Source organism: Ascaphus truei, chromosome 1, assembly GCF_040206685.1.
Source record: "Ascaphus truei isolate aAscTru1 chromosome 1, aAscTru1.hap1, whole genome shotgun sequence".
Taxonomy (NCBI): Eukaryota; Metazoa; Chordata; class Amphibia; order Anura; family Ascaphidae; genus Ascaphus; species Ascaphus truei.
This window is the reverse complement of record NC_134483.1, coordinates 222,614,811-222,637,544: the sequence shown is the minus strand read 5'-3', so window position 1 is coordinate 222,637,544 and position 22,734 is coordinate 222,614,811. Positions and strand designations below refer to the sequence as shown.

The 22,734-nt window shown below is 40.7% G+C and overlaps 1 long non-coding RNA gene across 1 annotated transcript in view; it reads left to right on the top strand.

The window, feature by feature from the left end:
• The window catches only part of LOC142470473 (uncharacterized), a 243,092-nt gene extending 232,720 nt beyond the window's left edge, over window positions 1–10,372 (top strand). Inside the window, exon 5 of the long non-coding RNA XR_012789270.1 lies at window positions 9,741–10,372. This is a non-coding gene — a long non-coding RNA (uncharacterized LOC142470473). The remainder of the gene's footprint in view (window positions 1–9,740) is intronic.
• Window positions 10,373–22,734: the final 12,362 nt, after the last annotated feature.

Below are 22,734 nucleotides of genomic sequence, written 5' to 3'. Positions count from 1 at the left end.
GCAGAGAAGAGCCACCAAATTAATAAAGGGGATGGACAATCTAATTTATGAGGAGAGGCTAGCTAAATTATATTTATTTACATTAGAAAAGATGCATCTAAGAGGGGATATGATAACTACACTGGCGACACACTTTATTCGAGCTCGGCTAGTCCCACGAATTCGGGTATACCCGGGTGTATTGAGGTTTGTGACTGTTTTCTGCCCGAGTGCATTGAGGTATTTTCCAGGCAGGGATTGAAGCATTTTATTCCTGCTGGCTGCAATACTGCACAGTATATATATATATACTGCATTACAATTCATGAATTTATGCCATCTGGTAGACACGCGAAGCATTGCAGCCTATTAAATCCTAATCATTATCATTTAACAGATCAGCCGCCCATCAGCCAGGCATGAACCCAGGCTGGGAAGGCAAATGCAACGGGGCTTGTCAGAGGTGAGGAGTGGCGCATTCCAGGTATCTGCCAGGTACATACCGGGTATTTGCTCGAATAAAGTGTGTCGGTGCAGTATATACAAATATATTTGGGGATAGTACAGGGAGCTTTCAAAAGAACTATTCATCCCAAGGGAAGTACAAAGGACACGCGGCATCCCTAAAGTTAGGAGGAAAGGAGATTTCACAAGTAACAAAGGAAAGGGTTCTTTACAGTAAGGGCAGTTAAAATGTGGAATTCATTACACATGGAGACTGTGATGGCAGATACAATAGATTTGTTCAAAAAAAGGTTCAACATCTTTTTAGAAAGGAAATGTATACAAGAATATTCCAAATAAGTAAACATGGGAAGAATGTTGATCCAGGGAATAATCCGCTTACCAATTCTTGGAGTCAGGAAGGAATTTATTTTTCCCCTTATGCAATTTCATTGGATGATATGACCCTAGTTTTTTTTTGTTTGCCTTCCTGTGGATCATTGAGGAAGTAGACTGTAGATATAGGATAAAGTATCTGTTGTCTAAATTTAGCATAGGTTGAACTTGATGGACGTATGTCTTTTTTCAACCTCATCTACTATGTAACTATGGAAGAAAAGAAAAGAAAAAACAGGCGCACACCTAGTGCATTATAGTATAACAATAGGTTTATGGAACAATAAAAACAGACAAATGCCCACTCACAAGTGTAACGGTATTTCGAGCAGTTATGAGATAGGCCCTCATAAGCCAGTGATAGCGTCCGGATCAGCAATGGTGTCCTCTCCTGCACACAAGTTGCGCGGTCTACTTCTACCGGAAGTGACGTCCACCCGGTCAGGTGCCCCGCAAAAGGAAGTCCCTCCGGGAACCAGAACCTTCAGCTGCCTGCCTGCCTCTGGCTGCTGCACCACCAGGTCATATAAGGTCATTGTTCCCCTGATGAAGTCATCATAAATGACGAAATGCGTAGGGCGTGGCTAAGGCAGAGGAGACACTATCCCACTGAGACCCTCGAGACGAACGCAGGCTGAGAGAGGCAAAGCCAAACAGAAGTTCGGATCCTTCTCCGTTTCCCCTGGTGGTGCAGCAGCCAGAGGCAGGCAGGCAGCTGAAGGTTCTGGTTCCCGGAGGGACTTCCTTTTGCGGGGCACCTGACCGGGTGGACGTCACTTCCTGTAGAAGTAGACCGCGCAACTTGTGTGCAGGAGAGGACACCATTGCTGATCCGGACGCTATCACTGGCTTATGAGGGCCTATCTCATAACTGCTCGAAATACCGTTACACTTGTGAGTGGGCATTTGTCTGTTTTTATTGTTCCATAAACCTATTGTTATACTATAATGCACTAGGTGTGCGCCTGTTTTTTCTTTTCTTTTCTTCCATAGGTATCTATAGGGAGTTGTTATCCCTTTCAAATGGGCTGCCTTATACCTGGATGCATTTATCTGGATGGGACTCTGTGTTTTTTAAGGTTTTTTAAAGGTTTTTATGGACTTTTCCATTGAATATATATTCTTTATATATTTTTTATATTTTTTATATATTTTTTCCTTATACATTTTTCATTAAAGATACAATTTTGTTTTACATGTGTTATTTTAAAGTTACATAGGTTTTATTTTATATTTTACCTCCCTTGGCCACCCCATAAATTGTTCATACACAGTAAGCTAGACCTATCCACAGTTAGGCAGGTTGTTATAGTAGGCGCTCCTTTAAATATTTTCTTTGTTTTGTTCTACTATGTAACTATGTAAATATAACCTTATAGTGTATTTTATCATATTGCTGGCTACAGTGGATGAAAAAGGAGAGAAGTATTTTTCTCAGTTTATTACCATGTAATTGGAATAACCAGTCTCAAAGATTCATAGAAGAAGCTGTCTGATACAATATTTAAATCGGTAAATTATAAATACAGACATGTTATATAAAGATATAGCATCATTTTCTTTCACCTGGGTCTCGCGGATTGCGTTTAATCTTTCCGATGTTTTTATTGCTGCTCGCACCTGACTTGCAAGTGCGCTGCAGTCAGGAAAATTGCGTTTTAGCATCGGTTGCAATACTCTGGAGAAATGATAGGTGGCGCTAGTGTGTTAGTGTCTTTTAATATCCAAATTCAATATCCAAATTCAATGTAAGCCATCCCTTATTCCAGTTCATTTTGTACGATACGATATCCCACATATTTAAATGTATATAAATGTAACCCACCACTTATTCCCCTAGAAACTTCAGATGACTACAAAGTATTTTAAAATATTATTTTTTGAAATTAGATTAAAGTAAATGGCTTTGTGAAAATACAACAATAGGGAATCTCAAACCCTCAAAATGTGCAAGAAGAGCTGATACGCTAAAACCCTAAATATGAAACAGAGGTAACGAGCCAGGCATACTGTAATACCTTTATTGATGGACTGGTTACCCCCTTAACATCACAACGTGCTATCACATAAAAAGTCCCATTGACTTTAAGGGAGCTTTTCATGTGATAGCACATCATCAGCGTTATCATACCTTACAGAATAAAAGCCTATGGGCCTCATTCAGAAAGCGTTGATAAGTCCCTTATCGAGCACTTATCGGCCAAAATGGCTACTCGTATTCAGTAAGCCTTGATAAGTGCTCGATAACGGCCTGTATCGCCGCAAAATCTTATGACAAAAGAAAATCGCCGATGGAGCAGTGCTCAGCCGCTTATCGACTATTTTCAGTAGGATCATAAACTCGCGCGATTCAAGTACCCACGAGTCGCATGTTGCCGCCTATTGCAGACCTAAAAGGCGATCTTCTCCCCAAATCCAATTCACCTCAAAATGTAGGTAAATTGGTGGGGAGATGCCTCGATGAGCTGCGATATGTCGGGACTTAGAAAAAAGCAGGCCCTTTTCCTGCCTCAGATTAATGCCGGGGGTCTCCGGAGCTGATAGCCATTAATACCAGCACCAGAGGCCCCCGGCATGCATCCGATGCTGGAAAAATTTGTTTACAGCAACTTCATTACCTTAGCGGCTAACCACTAAGGCAATGAAGGGGTTAAACACCCATGCCAGGCTTACTGTGGATAGCGAGGGTGGGTGAAGGGGGAATTTGGCACTTAGTGGCTGTTTAGGCCTTGCGGGGTGGGTTGCGGGGGGAATTAACCCCTTCATTACCTTAGCGGTTAATACCGCTAAGGTAATAAAGGGGTTAACCCAACCGCTACCCTCCCGCAAGGTATAGACACCCATCCTTAGGGCTAATACACCCTACACCCACCCGTGAGGCATAAGCACCCACCCCGGACTGACTATACCCACCCTGTACCCATTGAGTAGTATAGTGGTACATCATACCCATATAATAATAATATGGGAATGATAAGCCTCTATAGCACTCAATGGGCACCCTAATTACAATACATTAAAACACAAGACACACAATAATAAAACATAACTAAACTCCAAAAAACCACACTTCACTAAATAAAAACAGTAGCCAGCTAATCCAATGAATACAAGCAATAACAACATTATTTTATAAAGTAACCAAATAATTCCTAAACCAACTCAAAATGAATAGTAATACTAACCAATCCAAACAATGAATTACTACAATATTTTTGAATTTAAACAGTAAAATAGAAAGAAAGAAATTCTAACAATATCTGAACTAACCATAAAACGCATTAGCTAACATAATATAACATTAACTACAAACGAACACCAATCGCAAACCTTTTATTAGCATTAAGCATGAATAAACAAACAATCACATCCACATAATAAATTGAAATGAAAAAAAGCAACAGCAATACCAAGCGAGAAATGCCCCCCAAATATTGTCATAATAATGTATTAATCTATTAATGTGGTACAGATTAATATATTATCAGTCAATGTGCCTCCCCATAAAAATCAAAAAACACATCCAAAGAAAAAACCTGTATAAAAAGACATTTACAAACATTCAATATATTACTTACCATTAGAAGCGGTGGCCCTCCGACTCCCGGGGAAACAGGAAGCTCACGTACCTTGAAGCATCCGATGCCATCCGCCATGAAGATCCGGATTAGGTACCCAAATCTTCTTTTTTCTTTCTTTAATCACCTTCTTCTATCTTCATCTATCACCATTTCTTGATCTTCTTTATCTTCTATCTTCATCTGTCAATCCAAAAAGTCGAAACATGGTTTTAACAGCCAATCAGGTGGCTGTTAACCATTTTGAGGCTAAATGTGACGTCACAAGCCATATTTAAGGCCGTCATACCTTCACATCCCCCTGACCCGTGTATGCCCTGTGCAGCCTGATGCCTGAGCCTACCTCAATTTGACTGATGCTGGGGCGCTTGACGCTGGCTGCTGGCTATCATTCTACTGTGGGACTGGAACGCTGGGGGTCTGTATCCACTGCACATTGTGCTTTATTTGGACCTCCTCCCTACCCTGCCTACTACTTGTTCGCAGTAACTTACTAGCATCAGGACTTAACTCTGCACTTTAGCATTCACAGGGTTTTCTCATTCTACCTATGTGGCTTTGTATATGTTACTCACCAACCTTACCCTAGCCACTTAGTTTTCTGCTGTTCACTGTTCAATTTTTCACCATGTCAGTATCATTTTTGCCTGTTATTTTATGTGTTATACTTTGCAGCATTTAGATATTTTTCTCTAGTTGCTTTATATGCAGGCTTTTAGTTTAGAGTGTTATATTTTTATTTATTATCCAATAATTCATTTTTTGTGTTATTTGGTTGTTCCATCATATTTTTTTGAGTCCATATTTACCTTATGATCGGCTGATCATTATTACATCTCCAGGGGAATTTTCTTTACACCTAGTTTTGCTCTGTTCTATTGGGACTTTCATCATATGGTTCTTCCATGTTTGGTTTTTTTTTGTCTAGATATTATATATCTTATGTATACAGCAGCTATTTAATATGTGGTATGTGTTTTGGTATGTTTTATTTGTTTCATTTTTGCATTGCTAATAAAATCCATTTTTCTATTTTTCACTATATACTATTTGAGTGCTCCATTTTTGACCCTCTTTTTTCTTTTTGTGGTTACATATATATATATATATATATATATATATATATATATATATATATATATATATATATATATATATATATCTCTCATGGTCCCTTATACATATCATAATGTAATTATATACATACTGTAATATACACAGTATATGACATTTGCACTAAGTTACAAGCAACAAAACAAATACTTACTGTACTTTGGGGGTGTTATGTCTCAGTTGTTTTCAATGTCCTTCATAAAATATGCAGATGCACGGTGTTATTTTGGAATAAGCAGTAAACAGATGGGATGTGCTCTGAAATGTAAGATGCTGCTGTCTGACCTATAATTACCTCCTGGAAGTGGACTTTATCCATGATACCTGGCGAAACAATAAAATATGCTATCTTGCAAGATGGCAAAAGGGACACACAGGCTAATACTGTATAGAGTTACTGTACACAACACAAAAACAGAAGTGGGGTTACATTCAAAGATAACAAGACGTCTTGGGCTGAGTCTAGGAAATTACTCCCCACATGGGCCTTTAGTGGATACTTAGGTCTTCGACCATATTGTGAAGTGCACGAATGGTCTCTATTCACTTGGGGATAGACTATTGCAATAGAGTTCACCACATCTGGAGGAAAAATCCTCTGACCACTATGGCAAAAAACACAAAATCCAGATACAAATCAAATCACTTAACCCAGCGGTGCGCAAACTGGGGGGCGCGACCCCCAGGGGGGGTGCTAGACTGCTGGCGGGGGGCGCGGGATTTACAGAGGCCCAGCGCGCTTCCCGAAGGCACTTACATTAAGTGCCGGGGGAGCTGCAGGGCCTCTATAAACCTTTACCTACCTAGGCTCCGGCGGTTCCTTCCTGTGTTGCCATGGCAACGCGACATCAACATGACGCCGCGAGGTCATGTGACGTCACGTTGCTATGGCAACGTGACGTCATGATGCCCGGAGCGCAGGTAAGTGGGGGTTAGGGTGGCGCGGGAGTGAGGGGACCGCCGGCAGGGTGGCGCAGGGAAAAAAGTTTGCGCCCCCTGGCTTAACCTATCGCAACTCATTTCTAACCCACGCGGACAAACCTGAAATCGCATAACCATTCCTTGCTAGACTGGATTCTCTCCTCAAATCCAAGCAGAATTCAATCCTCTGACATCCTTCCTGACATTTTGAGTGACCATGCAATAGTGTACTGCTGCGACACACTTTATTCGAGCAAATACCCAGTATGTACCTGGCAGATACCTGGAATGCGCCGCTCCTCACCTCAGACAAGCCCCGTTGCGTTTGCCTTCCCAGCCATGGTTCATGCCTGGCTGACGGGCGGCTGATCTGTTAAATGATAATGATTAGGATTTAATAGGCTGCAATGCTTCGCGTGTCTACCAGATGGCATAAATTCATGAATTGTAATGCAGTATATATATATATATATATACTGTGCAGTATTGCAGCCAGCGGGAATAAAATGCTTCAATCCCTGCCTGGAAAATAACGCAATGCACTCGGGCAGAAAACAGTCACAAACCTCAATATACCCGAGTATACCCGAATTCGTGGGACTAGCCGAGCTCGAATAAAGTGTGTCGCCAGTGTACTGAGTAAGGAAAATTAAACTGCCCCAATCAAGCCCTAAAGTTCTCCTCACTAGAACATTTAAAAACTTTAACCCACAACAGTTTCTGGCTGACCTTACTAACTGCCCTTGGCACAGAATCGATTGAATTCCCGACTGATTCTGCTCTCGACTATTTCCAATCCAAGTTCTTAAAACTCTGTGATACCCATGCTCCACTACGCAGAATAAGGGTACGGGGTGCCCACCTTCCATGGGTTACACCTGACCTTATAGCACTCTACCAGTTCAGGGATGCCTTGTGCAAAAACTACAAAGTAATTGGCACTACTGTATGCTCTCAATCACTACAGATGCCTGCAGAACATGTGCACAAGGCAAACAAGGCATGCAAAAGCACAATATTACTCTGACAATCTTCACCAGAATACATCAAACCCAGCTAACTTCTGGAAGGTTATCAACAATATATTCCAGCCTTCTAACCATCAACATCCAAGTAATATTACTAAGGGTGATATTACTCTGACAAACCCCACTGACATTGCAAATGCATTCAATGATTTCTTTGTGGGGTGTGCTACTAACTTATTAGCGAAATGCAACACAAACTACAAACCTGAATCTCATCCTAGGAGTACTCATATAGCCCCACCCCCTCCCAACACTGCCCACAATTTTCAATTTGGCCCAGAATCCGAAGGGGAGATTACACAAGCGCTCCTGAAATTAAAACTAAGCAGCCAATGTGGACCTGACTTACTACAATTTAGGTTCCTAAGACTTGGTGCCCCAGCAATTGCCAAACCAATTGTTTCCATAGTCAACTCTATCCTGTCTGCAGGCCATATCCCTAAGACCTGGAAAACTGCCAGAGTTGTCCCAATCGTCAAAAGTGGGGACAAAAACACTGTCTCAAACTACAGGCCAATCACCCTTCTCCCAATCCTATCCAAAGTCATGGTAAAATGTGTCCACTCCCAATTAAGCGATTACACAGCCATAGCCTCGCCAACCTTCAACACATAATTTAGTCTGACTTTTTGAGACTCGAAAACTGGATTTCCCAAAACAAACTGACAAGACTGTAACAATGGTATTTGGGACCAAGACTACATTTTTAAAGCTTCCAGGGCAGATCAGAACCAACGCTAACACCACCCTAACTCCTGTTACTAGTTTTAAATACCTGGGCATATGGTTTGACTCCCACTTAACATTCGGAATGCACATTGATACCCTAACATCCAAACCTATGCCAAACTAGGTGTACTTTACAGGAACAAATCCTCCCGAATCCTGCTGGTCAGAAAGCGTATCGCACAGCAGATGCTAATGCCAATTATAGACTATGCAGATGTAGTATATGGCTCGGCACCTCAAACCCACCGTAGCAAACTTGACACCCTCTACAATTCAATTTGTTGTTTCGTTCTCCAATGCAACTACAACACACATCACTACGAAATGCTCAAAGAACTAGATTGGTCATCACTTACGTCTAGCCTCAAAGTTCATCTTTGCTGTCTTGCCTTCAAATACTTTCTAGGCAAGCTACCCATCTATCTGAACAAGTTCCTCACCCCTACCACATGCAGCATTTATCTGAGATCAGACTCCAAAAGACTGTTCATGGTCCCAAAGTTCAACAAAGTATCTGTCCGCTCCTCCTTCTCTTACCGTGCACCCCAAAACTGGAACAGCCTACCGAAGACTCTCACATCCACCACCAGTTTAAGTTCTTTCAAAACTACTTTAAGGCTGTCTCACATTTTAATCTGGTCTTTAACTGTTACATTAGCCTATAATATAGTCTTCTCTACCTGTGCATGCAATGTATTGTATATAATGTATACCCTGTTTATTTATGTAACTGTATTTTAAACCATGTATTATTTGTCATATTAACTATGCCCAGGACATACTTGAAAACGAGAGGTAACTCTCAATGTATTACTTCCTGGTAAAACATTTTATAAATAAATGTGTCTCAAAGCAATTCCAAGATGCCATAATGCCCCTACTGACCATCCTACTCAATAACAGATGAGGTAATTGTGCCAATGACCCGCCCCCCCCCCCCCCCTCCATCCTCATGAAGATGACCTTCAGGAAAGTGGTGTACTGGAGAAGTTACTTGTGCCTTTTTTCTAAAGCACACCTGTGAAAACAACCACAGGGGCAGAGACATATTCCTGTTACTGAGGTTTCACTTCCTTATAACCCCCTGTCCATAATACCAAGGGAAACCTTGGAAAGATATGCTGAATGCTGCAGGGGAAAACCACGTGGATTTGCCAAGTTGATTATTCAACATCCTGTGTCTTTTCGAGCTTTATGTCAACTGGACCAGAAAGATGAACTTTGATGTCTCACATGGTAAAAAGGCTATAACAATTTTAAGGATGCTACTGTATTTTAGATGCTCTTTGTAAGCAGTACAAATACACTGCTGCAGAATTGAATTCACAATAAATGGACTATTACGGCATCTGAGGACTGAGGGCTGGAGTAATCAGTAACTCAAAATGATAAAACCATGAAATATAAAAGCAATATATATTTTTAATTATTTGGGGGGTGATACTTTATATTGAAGAACTGGAGCAGTTTTGGTGCTCAGTTTAGAAAGTAATGTATTTGGTTTAATACAATACTGATGCCATTGTATTCATTCTTTTTTTATTTTTTGCAGATTCTCCCCTCAACTCCATCTTCATGTGCCAAACACATCTAGTGATGCAGAACATCAGTCTTGTATCATTATGCCTTTCCTGAAGTGCTTTGCCTGCAAAGCGGTGTAGTTACAGAACACCACAGTATTTAAGTAATGCATGTATTGGCTTATTTTCTTCCAGGTGAAACTTCACAAGTGACCGCCAGGGAGAGTTTGTGGAAGATTGGATTTTTGGGGGAAGCTTTATAATTTATGTATTACAGTAATAAATAAATACAGTAATACATATAAATATTACATACAGTAATACATATTGTTAGAAAACATTATTGTGCTTTACTTTCATAAATATGCATAATTTACAGAGACTGTCTGGTGTCTTTAATTTATAGCATTGAAAGAGTGTATGGGAAGAAGAGGTGATTAAAGAACAACTGCCATTTTGTTTTATACAGTACAGAATGTGCATGACCGTAGCGATGGCTTCAGAATGTACTGAAAGTACCAATACACTAGCATCACTGATCGTTAATTAAAAAAACTATGGAAGACGCAAGACGCCACTGAGCAGCAGGACCGCAGCATGCAATGAAGTGCCAAGGCATTTCACCTTTTTACTTGCAGTCACCCGAACAGAATGTCTTGTTATACCTTTACGTTACATCCACATTTAATTCTCAGTTCTCTTAGTTCTCTTGTTTGAAAGCATTCTTCCTCTGTCCATATGACTCAAAACAAAAGCAGAAAGACTGAGAGCACGAAATTGTAAGCTCTCAGGAGCAGGGCCCTCATTACCTTTTGTATTTGTTTGTGCATGTTTGACCTTATTTGTATGTAATGCTGTTTATGTAATTATCAAATCTTTGTACTCCATTGTACCCCGCCGCATAATATGTTAGCACTTAACAAATAAACGATAATAATATCTGAACAGGTAAAAACTATATCTGAACTTACAATTAGGTACAGATAATATATAGGAATGACCGCCGTACTGACAAGACTTGGAGGCAGAGTACAACAGCTGCCGCAGTTCTCGTGAGATGCGATTGAACACCCCCACGTGATGCAGAAGCGGTGAGTGAGGCAGGGGAATCAGGAGAGAGGCTTCAGTGTACTGTGCGGAAGAGCACGGATCCCAATTACAATTATAAACTGGTGCAACAAAAATATTGCGCAAAACGGGGATATCCACGAATCACTGTGGAGTGAGAGTCTCCAGTGAAGAGAAGAAAGTTGGGTAATCAAACACCCCCCCACTCCCAATCGTGCTCAGTATACCACGCTGTTGGAAAATACTCTGTCCCAAGCCCACCATCCAGAAGAACATCACTGGGGGTAAGGATAACTAATTGAAATTACACTTCATTATATATGGAATGAACTTTGTCTAACTGTTACAGATTGTCTTTTTAAAGACATAAATGTACATTGGGACTTTAATATTCTACACTATAGAGATATCTTTTGATCCTCTCTCGCTGATTGCAATAGCAATTTTATATGTTTGTGTTGACAAGCTATTTTAATAAATATTTCTACTTAACATCTAAGGATTATCCATTTCAACCTCACATTGGATTGTTACAATTTTCCATTCATCAATACCTGTTGATGATTAACAGAAGATACCAATAGAAGGGATATGGTTCTTTAGCCATTCTACTGGGACTGTGTTATCAGTATAGTCAATTCTCGAGTGCCTCTTTAATATATAGTTCTTTGAACACTAATTACACATTGGTTAATATTCCTTTTCCCCGTTTTTCTTTGCACCTAGGTCATCTACGCCAATCTCTCTATCTCGACTGTGGTGGGGTTGTGGACCTAAATGGCAGCATTTTCAAATACTGTAAGGCAAGGTAGTATTGGTTGCACCTCCTCTGTTATAAATTGTGTTATGTTTATATTATTGTGTCACTTTTTATATATATTGTGTTGATAATTCAATTTTGATTGTGCTGATTGTTCTTTTATCAATCATATATATATATATACATATATATATATATATAAAGGAAAAAAGAGGAGAGAGCGCACGCCCATAGCGTATAAAAGTTTTAATGAGGGGGAAGGGGGAGAGAGGGGGGTAAAAAACGCACTTACAAAAATGCAATAAAATCAAGCATATGTGATATATATAATCACCACCATCCGGTTTTTCTGTAGACTCTTGGGGCAGTCCCAGGCTCCGTTGGTAAGGGAGCAACGTCACAGCAGATTCCCAGGGCTGGTAACACCGTCCGGTCAAACTGCAGACTTTTGGGGCCGTCCCAGGCTCCGTTGGCAATGGAGCACAGTCCCAGCAAATTCACAAGGCAGGTGTGCTGTACAATAGTCCAAGAAAGAGGTCCCGTAATAGTGGTGCCTATAGCACTCGCGCCTGGATCAATACGCTCCAGTGCTTAGTGTAGACTCCAATGTCTGTGCGTCTGACGTCACGACGCTCCCTGACGCGTTTCGTCAGTCACGGCTAACTTTCTCAAAGGGATATCATGAGAGGGGGAGGTCCGGTATTATATATGCAACCTCATGATGGTAATTAAAAGAAGTAACCTTCCCTACTCAGCTGCAATCGTTTTTTGTGCTGCTACACACTTATACACACACATTTACATGTAATACAGATAATTAACCCTAAAAAGATTGGAGGAGATAGTTGGAGTAAAAGCAAGACACTCTGTAGGCGGGAAACCTTTTGGATTCACCAATTGGGCACCCTTAATCCTGGGGGACTTAACGAATGTTTGGATGTTAGTACTTTAGTCTAGTCACTCCGTGGATGTCTCTTCCTGTTCTTCTCCTCTGCTTCTCAGTCCATCCTTTGTCTGGATCTCGTCCAGAGATTCACCTTTCCCCCCCTTCCCCCCCCCCCCCACCCCCTTCCCATCCTTTCCCCCCGTCTGAATAATGGATGTATTTATGAATAATTATATTTGCACATTTATGTGGTTTAATTAAAAATAAGATTATCACAGGGTTTAATAGACGGTATTAGGCATTAATCCTCACACACACTATTATAATTATTGTACAGCCTTCATATAAATTAAAATTAACATTCACTTGAATAGGCACTCACTTTAATTTGGCCATTTAGGGCCTGGGTAGTAAATATTGGCGAATGAGATAAAGGGTAAAGTTTTCTTTTATACATACATTATATATATTTTTTCATATACACACCTCTTTATATATTTTATATTTTATATATATACACTTTTTTCCATATAACTCAACAATACAATTAATTAAAATATGCTCTCACAATAAAATAGTTCCCGGGTCCTAGCCTTGTTTGTGGCATACAGACTCCAGACTGATGTTTTAAAATATCCCCAATCTGATCAGTTTTTTCCTATTAGGATCACATGAGATATTGTCTATATTCAATTTTAAATTATCCATACACCCGCTAAGGGTAATATTTGCACTTGACTGTGTGTGTTTGTATGTGTACACACTATTGCATTTTATCTATATTGTATATGATGGTATGTGATCTCTTGTTTTTCAGTAATTATATATAGTATTAGCCTGTATGTGAGTCATTCCTCTCTATATACTAGGTGTGCTCAAGTATTAATTAACTGATGCACCCTGTGGGTAATCACAACATATCCCATATATACACTTATATACTATTGGCTAACGAGGTCTTGATCCACATGCAGGCTGAATGCCTTTATTTTGGTTTGATCCCTTTAGGATTTTTTTCGGTTTTTTTCTGTCCTTATGAACAATGTTATACCAGTCTATGGGTAATATACATATAGTATACATTTATGGTTTTTATATAGTGATCTGATATATATAAGTATTTTTGTACAATATGTGCCATTCATTTAAAATGAATTGGGATTTAGACTGGTATTCAGAGTGTAAATTTTGCTTTTACTCCAACTATCTCCTCCAATCTTTTTAGGGTTAATTATCTGTATTACATGTAAATGTGTGTGTATAAGTGTGTAGCAGCACAAAAAAACGATTGCAGCTGAGTAGGGGAGGTTACTTCTTTTAATTACCATCATGAGGTTGCATATATAATACCGGACCTCCCCCTCTCATGATATCCCTTTGAGAAAGTTAGCCGTGACTGACGAAACGCGTCAGGGAGCGTCGTGACGTCAGACGCACAGACATTGGAGTCTACACTAAGCACTGGAGCGTATTGATCCAGGCGCGAGTGCTATAGGCACCACTATTACGGGACCTCTTTCTTGGACTATTGTACAGCACACCTGCCTTGTGAATTTGCTGGGACAGTGCTCCATTGCCAACGGAGCCTGGGACGGCCCCAAAAGTCTGCAGTTTGACCGGACGGTGTTACCAGCCCTGGGAATCTGCTGTGACGTTGCTCCCTTACCAACGGAGCCTGGGACTGCCCCAAGAGTCTACAGAAAAACCGGATGGTGGTGATTATATATATCACATATGCTTGATTTTATTGCATTTTTGTAAGTGCGTTTTTTACCCCCCCTCTCTCCCCCTTCCCCTTCATTAAAACTTTTATACGCTATGGGCGTGCGCTCTCTCCTCTTTTTTCCTTTTTAGATATCTTGTGGACGTGGTTGGTCCATATTGAGAGCTGCCGGAGACCCTGCATACCAGCACCTATACCATTCATTGGACTATTTGAGGACTGGTTTATCCTTTTTTGCATTTTTTTATATAATATTGTTCATGTTTTTGTGGGCCTGATATTATTATAGGTCCACAATACTACATATGTGTATATATTGCTTATATAATTAAGGTATTTATCTATATTTACATCATATTGTCATAACATATTTATATATATTCATTGTATATGTTCCTTAGAGGCGCAGCTTTTTTCTTTGTTGTTTGATATATATATATATATATATATATATATATATATATATATATATATATATATATATATATATATATAAAAGAAAATAAAGAAAGCACACGACGCATAGTGTAAAAAACATTTCACATTTAATAAAAGAAATGGGAAGGGAGGTAATAAGCTCACTCACAAAGGGATAATAAAACAAGCATTTTGTGAACAAAAGTGTCACCGCCAACTGTATTGGTCCTCAGGTGAAGTCCACGATGCATATCTGTAGCAAACTTGTGCAGCCTGGGAAAACACTCAGCTCTCCTCAGTGATGGTCCATGTGCTGATGCTTGGCAGCAAATCTTAGATCTTTCAATCCTGGTAAACAGACCAGCTGCGTTAAGCAACTAGCGCTGTCAGCCTCAGGCCGCAGGGACGTGATCCGGCCACGATCAGACAGTCCCAGGGTGATGACATAATGACGCTGCTACGTCCTGATGCGTTTCGTCACTAGATATATATATATATAGTATATATATATATATATATATATATATAAACAACACAAAAATGATGCCACAATCAAATCAACTCCCAAACAGTAACAATAATTCACTAAACCAGAGATACGGGTTAAAATTACCCTCTGGTGGTGCTAACTACCCAAATAACAATAGGAACACATAAAGAGAATAAGGGGTCTTAATGAAAGCACTCAAAATTAACGTGAGAAATAAGAAAATGGTTTTTATTAGCAACACATAACAATAAAACATAAAAACATACCAAACCACATACCAAAAAGACTGCTGATAAGAAAGAAAAAGAGTTGCATCAACATATAAGTTAACCCAAAATATAAAGCATACAATGTCAGAGAATGTAATAGTGCACATCCAGGGGAATAATAAATTTCCCCTAGTGATGTAATGAAGATCGGCCGATCATCAATGAAATTTTACTCAGACATGCAAAATATAACTGAAATCAACACATAACCCAGATATATGCAGTAGATAAAACAGAATAAATTATACTGTAAACCAACTACCTTAGTGTCATACACAAAAAACATCAGCAGAATATGGGAGTTAACCTTTTCTACACTACTCTCCCTCTGCATATTCTGCTTTTTTTTTGTGTTACTTATTTATCATATCAGTTATTACTGTTCATTCATTTCCTGGACTATATATTAGTTTATCTTGCTCCTTTTTTCCTGCTAGGTAGTAGCTATCTCCATATAGTAGTATAACACTTAGGTAGTTGGTTAACTTATATGTTGATGCAACTGTTTTTCTTTCTTATCAGCAGTCTTTTTGGTATGTGGTTTGGTATGTTTTTATGTTTTTTATTTTTTTAATAACTTTTTTATTAGGAAAAAGGCAATTTTACAGGCATATATCACGTCACAATATCCTAATACACTTTGGTTTTCTGATTTTCCGTGTTGGAAGGGGGGGGGGCTGTACCGCCAAGGGTGGCGCGACCTCTGGGTCACCGGGTGACCAGGGGAGCGAGAGGTCTGAAAAAGAGAGGGGGGGGGGGTATGGGGGGTGGGGAGGGTGGGGAGGGTATGGGGGGGAGGGGATGTGGAGATGGGGGGGGGTGAGAGGGTGAGCCATCCCCGCCCCGCTGACCCTAACATCCTTCAGGCTGTGGTCTGAGTGATCATGGTGTCTCCTATCGGGTTCGCTTAGGTGTCAGTGAACCTCCCAGGGTTCCCATATTTTGTAATGACTTGCAGTCTTGCATTTGAGAAACGCCGTCAGACGTTCCATAAGCATTACGTCATCTATTCTTCTCTTAACCACCTGAATGGAGGGGGGAGAGATCTTTTTCCAGGAGAATGCCACAGCACAACTAGCCGCGGTAAGGATGGAGGAGATTAATTTTCCTACCGGGCGGTCAATTTCCTTTATTGGCCTGCCCAGGAGGAAGGTCAGTGGATCTGGGTCTAATGTGAGGCTAGTTACCTCTCGGATTAAAGTTTGGATAGAAAGCCAAAATTTTGACCACCAAATGTAGGCCATGTCTCTTCTCTGTCCACAGCCTCTCCAACATAGATCTGAGGCCAGGGGGTAGATGTGCTTCAATCTAACTGGGGTAAGATACCAGTGGAACAAGATTTTGTAGATATTCTCCTTTGTCGTGGTACAGATGGAAGTTCCTAAAGCAGCGTCCCATATATCCTCCCAGTCTTCTCTATCTATGTCTATACTTAATTCCGCCGCCCACTTGGACATGTAGTCGTGAGTGGAGGGTCCCGCTGTTCTCTCCATACCAGCGTAAATGTTAGAGATCAAGGCTGTTTGATGTGTGCCAGTTCGGCAAAGCCTCTCAAAGTTGGTGAGGGGAGGATATTCAAATTTTGGGGACAATTTTTGGAGATAATGTCTAATTTGGAGATACTTAAATGGGCTCAGTTCTGGCGCCTCGTATTTTGCTCATAATTCTTGAAAGTTCAGCAGCCTTCCATCGCTCAGTAGGTCGGCGACCACCCTAACCCCCTTCAGACGGAAATAGTCGAACTGCTTTGGTTCACATCCTGGGGGGAAGTGGGGGTTGTTGTGGAGTAAGCAGCGAGCCTGGAGCAGTTAGTTTAAACTTTGATCTGCATTTCCGCCAGACTTCCCAGGTGTGTCTGATGGCACCAAGGTCGAACCTATGGGGGGGTCTATCCCCCTTGTCTATGCACCAAAGGTGGGCCTGCAGGGAAGGCGTTTTTACGTAGTGGGATTTAATATCTCGCCAGCAATAGAGACCCGGGTCTGCGTTCCACACTACGGCTTGCCTCAACTGGGCCGCTAAATAGTACTTTGTGATATCTGGGACACCCAGGCCCCCTCTTCCTCTTGACGTCAGGAGGACCGATCTGGCCACCCTGGGCCTTTTGCCCTTCCAAATGAAATTAAACATTTTATTCTGAATGTTCTTAAGTTCAGGGCTGGCAACATGGATCGGGAGTGTCTGGAAATAGTATAACAATCTGGGGAGTATATTCATTGTTACCGAGTGCATCCTTCCGATCCATGCGATCTGGTAGTCTTCCCATTTGTCCAGATCTTTTTTGATTTTCCCGAATAGAGCCGGGTAAGTATATTTGTACAGTGATTGGTAGTTGCCTGATACATTCTCTCCCAGGTATTTAATGTATGAGGAACTCCATCTATAATTAAAGTTCAGTTTCAGTAAATTAACTTCCGATTCTGGTACATTTAAGTGTAGGGCTTCTGATTTGTCATTATTAATTTTGTAGTCCGAAATTTTGCCAAACTCCACCAATTCTTTATGAAGGTTGGGAAGTGATGTTTAAGGGTGGGTTAGGGACAGTATTATATCGTCGGCAAAAAGCAAGATTTTGTAATTTGTATCTCCAATTGGTACGCCCTGGATGTTTATGCTCTCGCGTATTTTGGCTGCCAGGGGTTCGATCGTCAGGGCAAAGAGGAGAGGGGACAAAGGACAGCCCTGCCTTGTACCATTCGTTATTGGAAATCTCTGCGCTGTGCCTCCCGGGAGTTTGATTGCTGCCGATGGATTTTGGTACAGAGCTCGGATCCCCTCTAGGAATGAGTCCTTGAAGCCAAATTTTTGTAAGGTTTTGTCTAAGAATAGCCAATTGATTCTGTCAAATGCCTTCTCTGCGTCTAAGCTCAGGAGAACTGCCTTGGTGTTTGTAAGGTTAATGTGGTCTATTATATTTATAATTTTGCAGGTGTTGTCCGAAGCCTGACGGCTCGAGACAAATCTCACTTGATCGTTATGGATAAGTCTGGGTAGGATGGGGTTTAATCTGTTAGCTAGTATTTTGCTGTATAGTTTTAGGTCGTTGTTCAACAGTGATATGGGGCAGTAACTCCCACATTGAATTGGGTCTCTCCCCTCTTTGTGGATTATTGCTAGGTTAGCCTATGACATCGATGCTGGTATGGGGTCACCTTCCATAAAAGGAGTTGAATAAGTCCATCAAGTAAGGAGATAGGGACGGGAGAAACCTCTTGTAGTAGGCGTTTGTGAATCCATCAGGGCGAGGGGCTTTGGACAGTTTTAGAGCTTTTACCGCATCTGCCAATTCCTCTTTTGTAATTTTCCCATTAAGTGTCTCGTTCTCCTTCTCTGTCAAAGATGGGAGGTTGCAGCTATCTAAATAGTTCGAAACTGCCGTAAGCCTTGATGCTCTATTATTTTCCTCTTGGGTTCTGAGGTTGTATAATTTAGTATAAAATTTGGTGAATTCCTCCGCAATGTGTCTGTCATTATATAATATGTGACCTGACCTGTTCTTGATCGCAGTTATTTGGGACCTCTTTTGTAGCCCTCTTAATTTACTGGCCAATAGTCTGTCAGCTTTGTTGCCCTTATCATTGTATCTCTGGTTAGTCCATCGAAGGGCTTTTTCGACATCCTTGAGTTGGATCTTTTTCAACTTGTTTCTGGCGGTAGTTAAGGTTTTGTATATTTTCCCTGAGGGGTTGGATTTGTGTTGCTGTTCTAGTTTGATTATTTTCTCTGTCAAGTCTTTGAGTAGTTTTGCCTTAGTTTTTTTCCTATGGGATGCTATGGAGATAAGAGTACCTCTGATGGTTGCCTTATGGGCTTCCCATAGTACCGCTGAGGATGAGACTGAACCTGAGATGTTCCTGAAGTACTCTGATAGGGCTGACTTGATTTCTCTGTTTTATTGTTATGTGTTGCTAATAAAATCAATTTTCTTATTTCTCACGTTAATTTTGAGAAGAGAGAGAGAGAGAGAGAGAGAGAGAGAGAATGAGAGAGAGAGAGAATGAGAATCCAAAGAAGCAGCCAGCACTCCACTTGCAAGTAGAAAAAAAATTGGGTGCTTGTCCCATAAAGCAATAATAAACCATACGATACCTTTTGAAGCACGAGATCAGGAGACAGCACTCTGGTAAGTTTGATCACAAGTTTTTGTATTAAAAAAAAGACACATAAACTGACGTTTCGGTCCCACTGGGGGACAGAAAAGTTGGTTTACCAACTTACCAGAGTGCTGTCTCCTGATCTCGTGCTTCAAACGGTATTGTATGGTATATATATATATATATATATATATATATATATATATATATATATGTGTGTGTGTGTAAACAGAGGAAAAGAAAGGAGCCCAAGAATTTAGCACTCTAGTATACCGTATGAGTTTACAAAAATACAAAATTTATTTATTAACTGTCACAGAACAAATATAAAACAAAGCAACTCCATCTTTCACCCAGAGTTTTGATTGTTACTCAGCTGTGTTCAGCCTTCTAGGGACTATTACATATACTATTCCCATTGATGGTGTTGTGGGTGATTTGATATGATGGTTATAGCTATTTCCTCCACACTGCAGCTATAAGTTTATTCTGTAGTACTTTCTCCCCCCTTTGCTTGAGATCCCATAGGGCTGGGAAGCTCTCATTTTAGATATTGTGTCTTTAAAGATTTGCATGTTAGTGAGCGATTGCCATGTTTTACGTACAGGGGATCTATGCCTGTTTTTAAATATTCTTTGCTTTCTTTTATATTTGTTCTGTGACAGTTAATAAATACATTTTGTATTTTTGTAAACTCATACGTATACTAGAGTGCTATATTCTTGGGCTCCTTTCTTTTCCTGTGTTTACACATTATCAGGCCCTTGTAGCATCACTGACATACTATTAAGTATTCATATTATTGTAGTCAGTATTTAGTTTCCCACATTAGTCTTGTGGATGCGGGGTCCGCTCTCTCTCTTAGCATATATATATATATATATATATAGTGGTGCCGTCGCTGCTCTCTAGGGGCTAGAATGGGGCAGTTGTGGGACTTTACAGCTCTCATAGAGTTAATTATTCTGGACAGGTCTGTTCAACTGTGAGTTAATGAGCTAATTAGCCTAGCCTGTATAGTCAGGAAGTGATACAGAGATTCCCCCCCCCCCCCCCCATGCTGCCGGACACACTGTTGAGAGTTATACAGAGAGGTTGAGAGACGCTGCTGCCAGACTGATCTGAAGCCACACACAGACAGCCCTGTGAGAGACTGAAAGGGGACCTGCTGCAGGTACACTGGGTAAAGAGTTTAGTTCTCCCACGACTAGTTAGGGATTAAGCAGTATTAGTCAGTACTCCTGGAAGGACTTAGGTCTTTTGTTTCTGTTTTGGTGTTATGAGTTAACCCTGTACCTGCTTTATACCCTGTAAATAAATCCCTGCTTAGAGAAATACAGTGTTTCCTGCCTTTGATCTGGACAAAAGATCCGACGCTGGGACTGAGACGTCACAATATATATATATATATATATATATATATATATATATATATAATCAAAAAATAAATAGATGATACCGTTCTGTGGCTAACGAAATGCTTTTATTTGTGCGAGCTTTCGAGATACACTGATCTCGTCTTCCGGCGATGTTACAATGAATGAAGCAAAAGGTATACTTAAAAACAGTGTCTCTTGGAATGTTATCTGTGCTGTTCCTTCCCCCGGTGTGGATGAGATTTATGGCTAGAGGTGTCAAAAGGTTAATGAAAGCAAGTGAAGAATGAGTGTGTATGTGTATCAGTGTGAATAAAAATGAATGGGGAGCCAACAGTATATACAGTGCTTTACACAAGGTGTGTGTGGAGTGGGAGTGGATATAAATGGTGTGGGTGGGTGTGGAAATGTGAGAGTTTGTAGCACAACTAAAAGTGTGTGTGGATACTTAGTGGTCCCTATTGGTGTATAGGGATGGAAAAACAAGGAGTATTAGTATGTGTGAGAGACAGCTGTGTGTGCATACATATAGCACAGTGTGAACAGACATGGCCTTTAGCGCTCATGGGACGAGAGTTCACAAGTGTCAGTAATGACACATAAAATTTCGATCTCTGTTTAGGCCACTGCTAAGTGTCCCGAACAGTTGCATAAATTTGTATTCATGCAACCGTCTCTCTTTCGGGGTTTTAATACGGTTGCATGAATACAAATTTAAGGGGGGAGCGGAAAGCGAGGGGGAGCGGGAAAATTAAATCCCGGGCAATGCTGGGTATATCAGCTAGTAGGTAATAAAATGTCTGTGTAGCAGACAAATTTGACAAATTTCAAAAACTCTAAATTTATTGAAGAAGTTGTCTGTTCCAATAATGCTTCAAATAAAAGAAAAGTATATACACAAAAATAATAATATTTGAAGTAATAAAATATAAAAAACAATATGTTGTGATCCTTAGAGGGCTACACAATTACTGCATTGAGGAACGGTTATCAAGAATATAAATACTACTGGGAAAATATTTAGGCGTCAACAGTATCTATAAAGAGAAATACATTTTCACCCTGTGCCTCAGCATCATCGGATTGATTAAGGCACCTATTTTGCTCTGTGTACATCAGTTGAAATGTATAGTTTTAATAGGAGGAGCCAGGGAAGAATGAGATATGAAACTCTTTGTTTTTCATTTCTCCTAGTATTAAAAAAGTTTGCCATTTCTGAGATGGTGTAAAACTCCCTGGCTAATGATCTGCTCAAAATCAAGAACATTAAAAAAATTACATTTGGTAAATTCAAAGATTCTTTAACACATATGCAATACATTCTCAGCTAATCTACATGATGAAAGAGTAAGATATTTTTCATTGACCCTCATGAATTGCAGAAAAAAAGCTGTATCTACTGAAGTGGACTAGTTTAAACAAAAAATGTCATATGGCATTGTAGCCGGGACCCCCTTTTTCCACCCTTTTGTTGTATGGTTGGGAATGTTGCAGTTAGGGAACACTCCGATAACGGAGGTTCCGCGCAAGGGAGCCGCCATGTTGTGGTTGGCGCCAGCACAGACTTAGCCTAGCAGAGGTTGAGCATGCGCAGAGTGAGGGTGAAAGAAAGCCCGCGAAGGAGGTAGCGCACGACGAATCCCAGCAGCCCCCGCGGGTCCTCGTGATGCGCCGGGGCCAATGAGGTGCGAGACCAAGAGGAAAAGGAAGTGGTTGCGCGCACGAGTGTCAGAGTTGGTTGGAGAGGAGAGGAGAGGAGAAGCGCTTCGGTGTGGGGAGGCAGACCGCCCCCTACGTAGGCCGCATGCCTCAGGCCCAGTTAGGCCCTGAGTCGACGTAGAGATAAGCCGAGCTAGGGACTGGCCATAGTCAGGTTCCGGTTCCCTTATTGCCACATTATTACCGCTGGGACAGTTCTAAGTTGGTGGGAGGTCTGGGCGCAG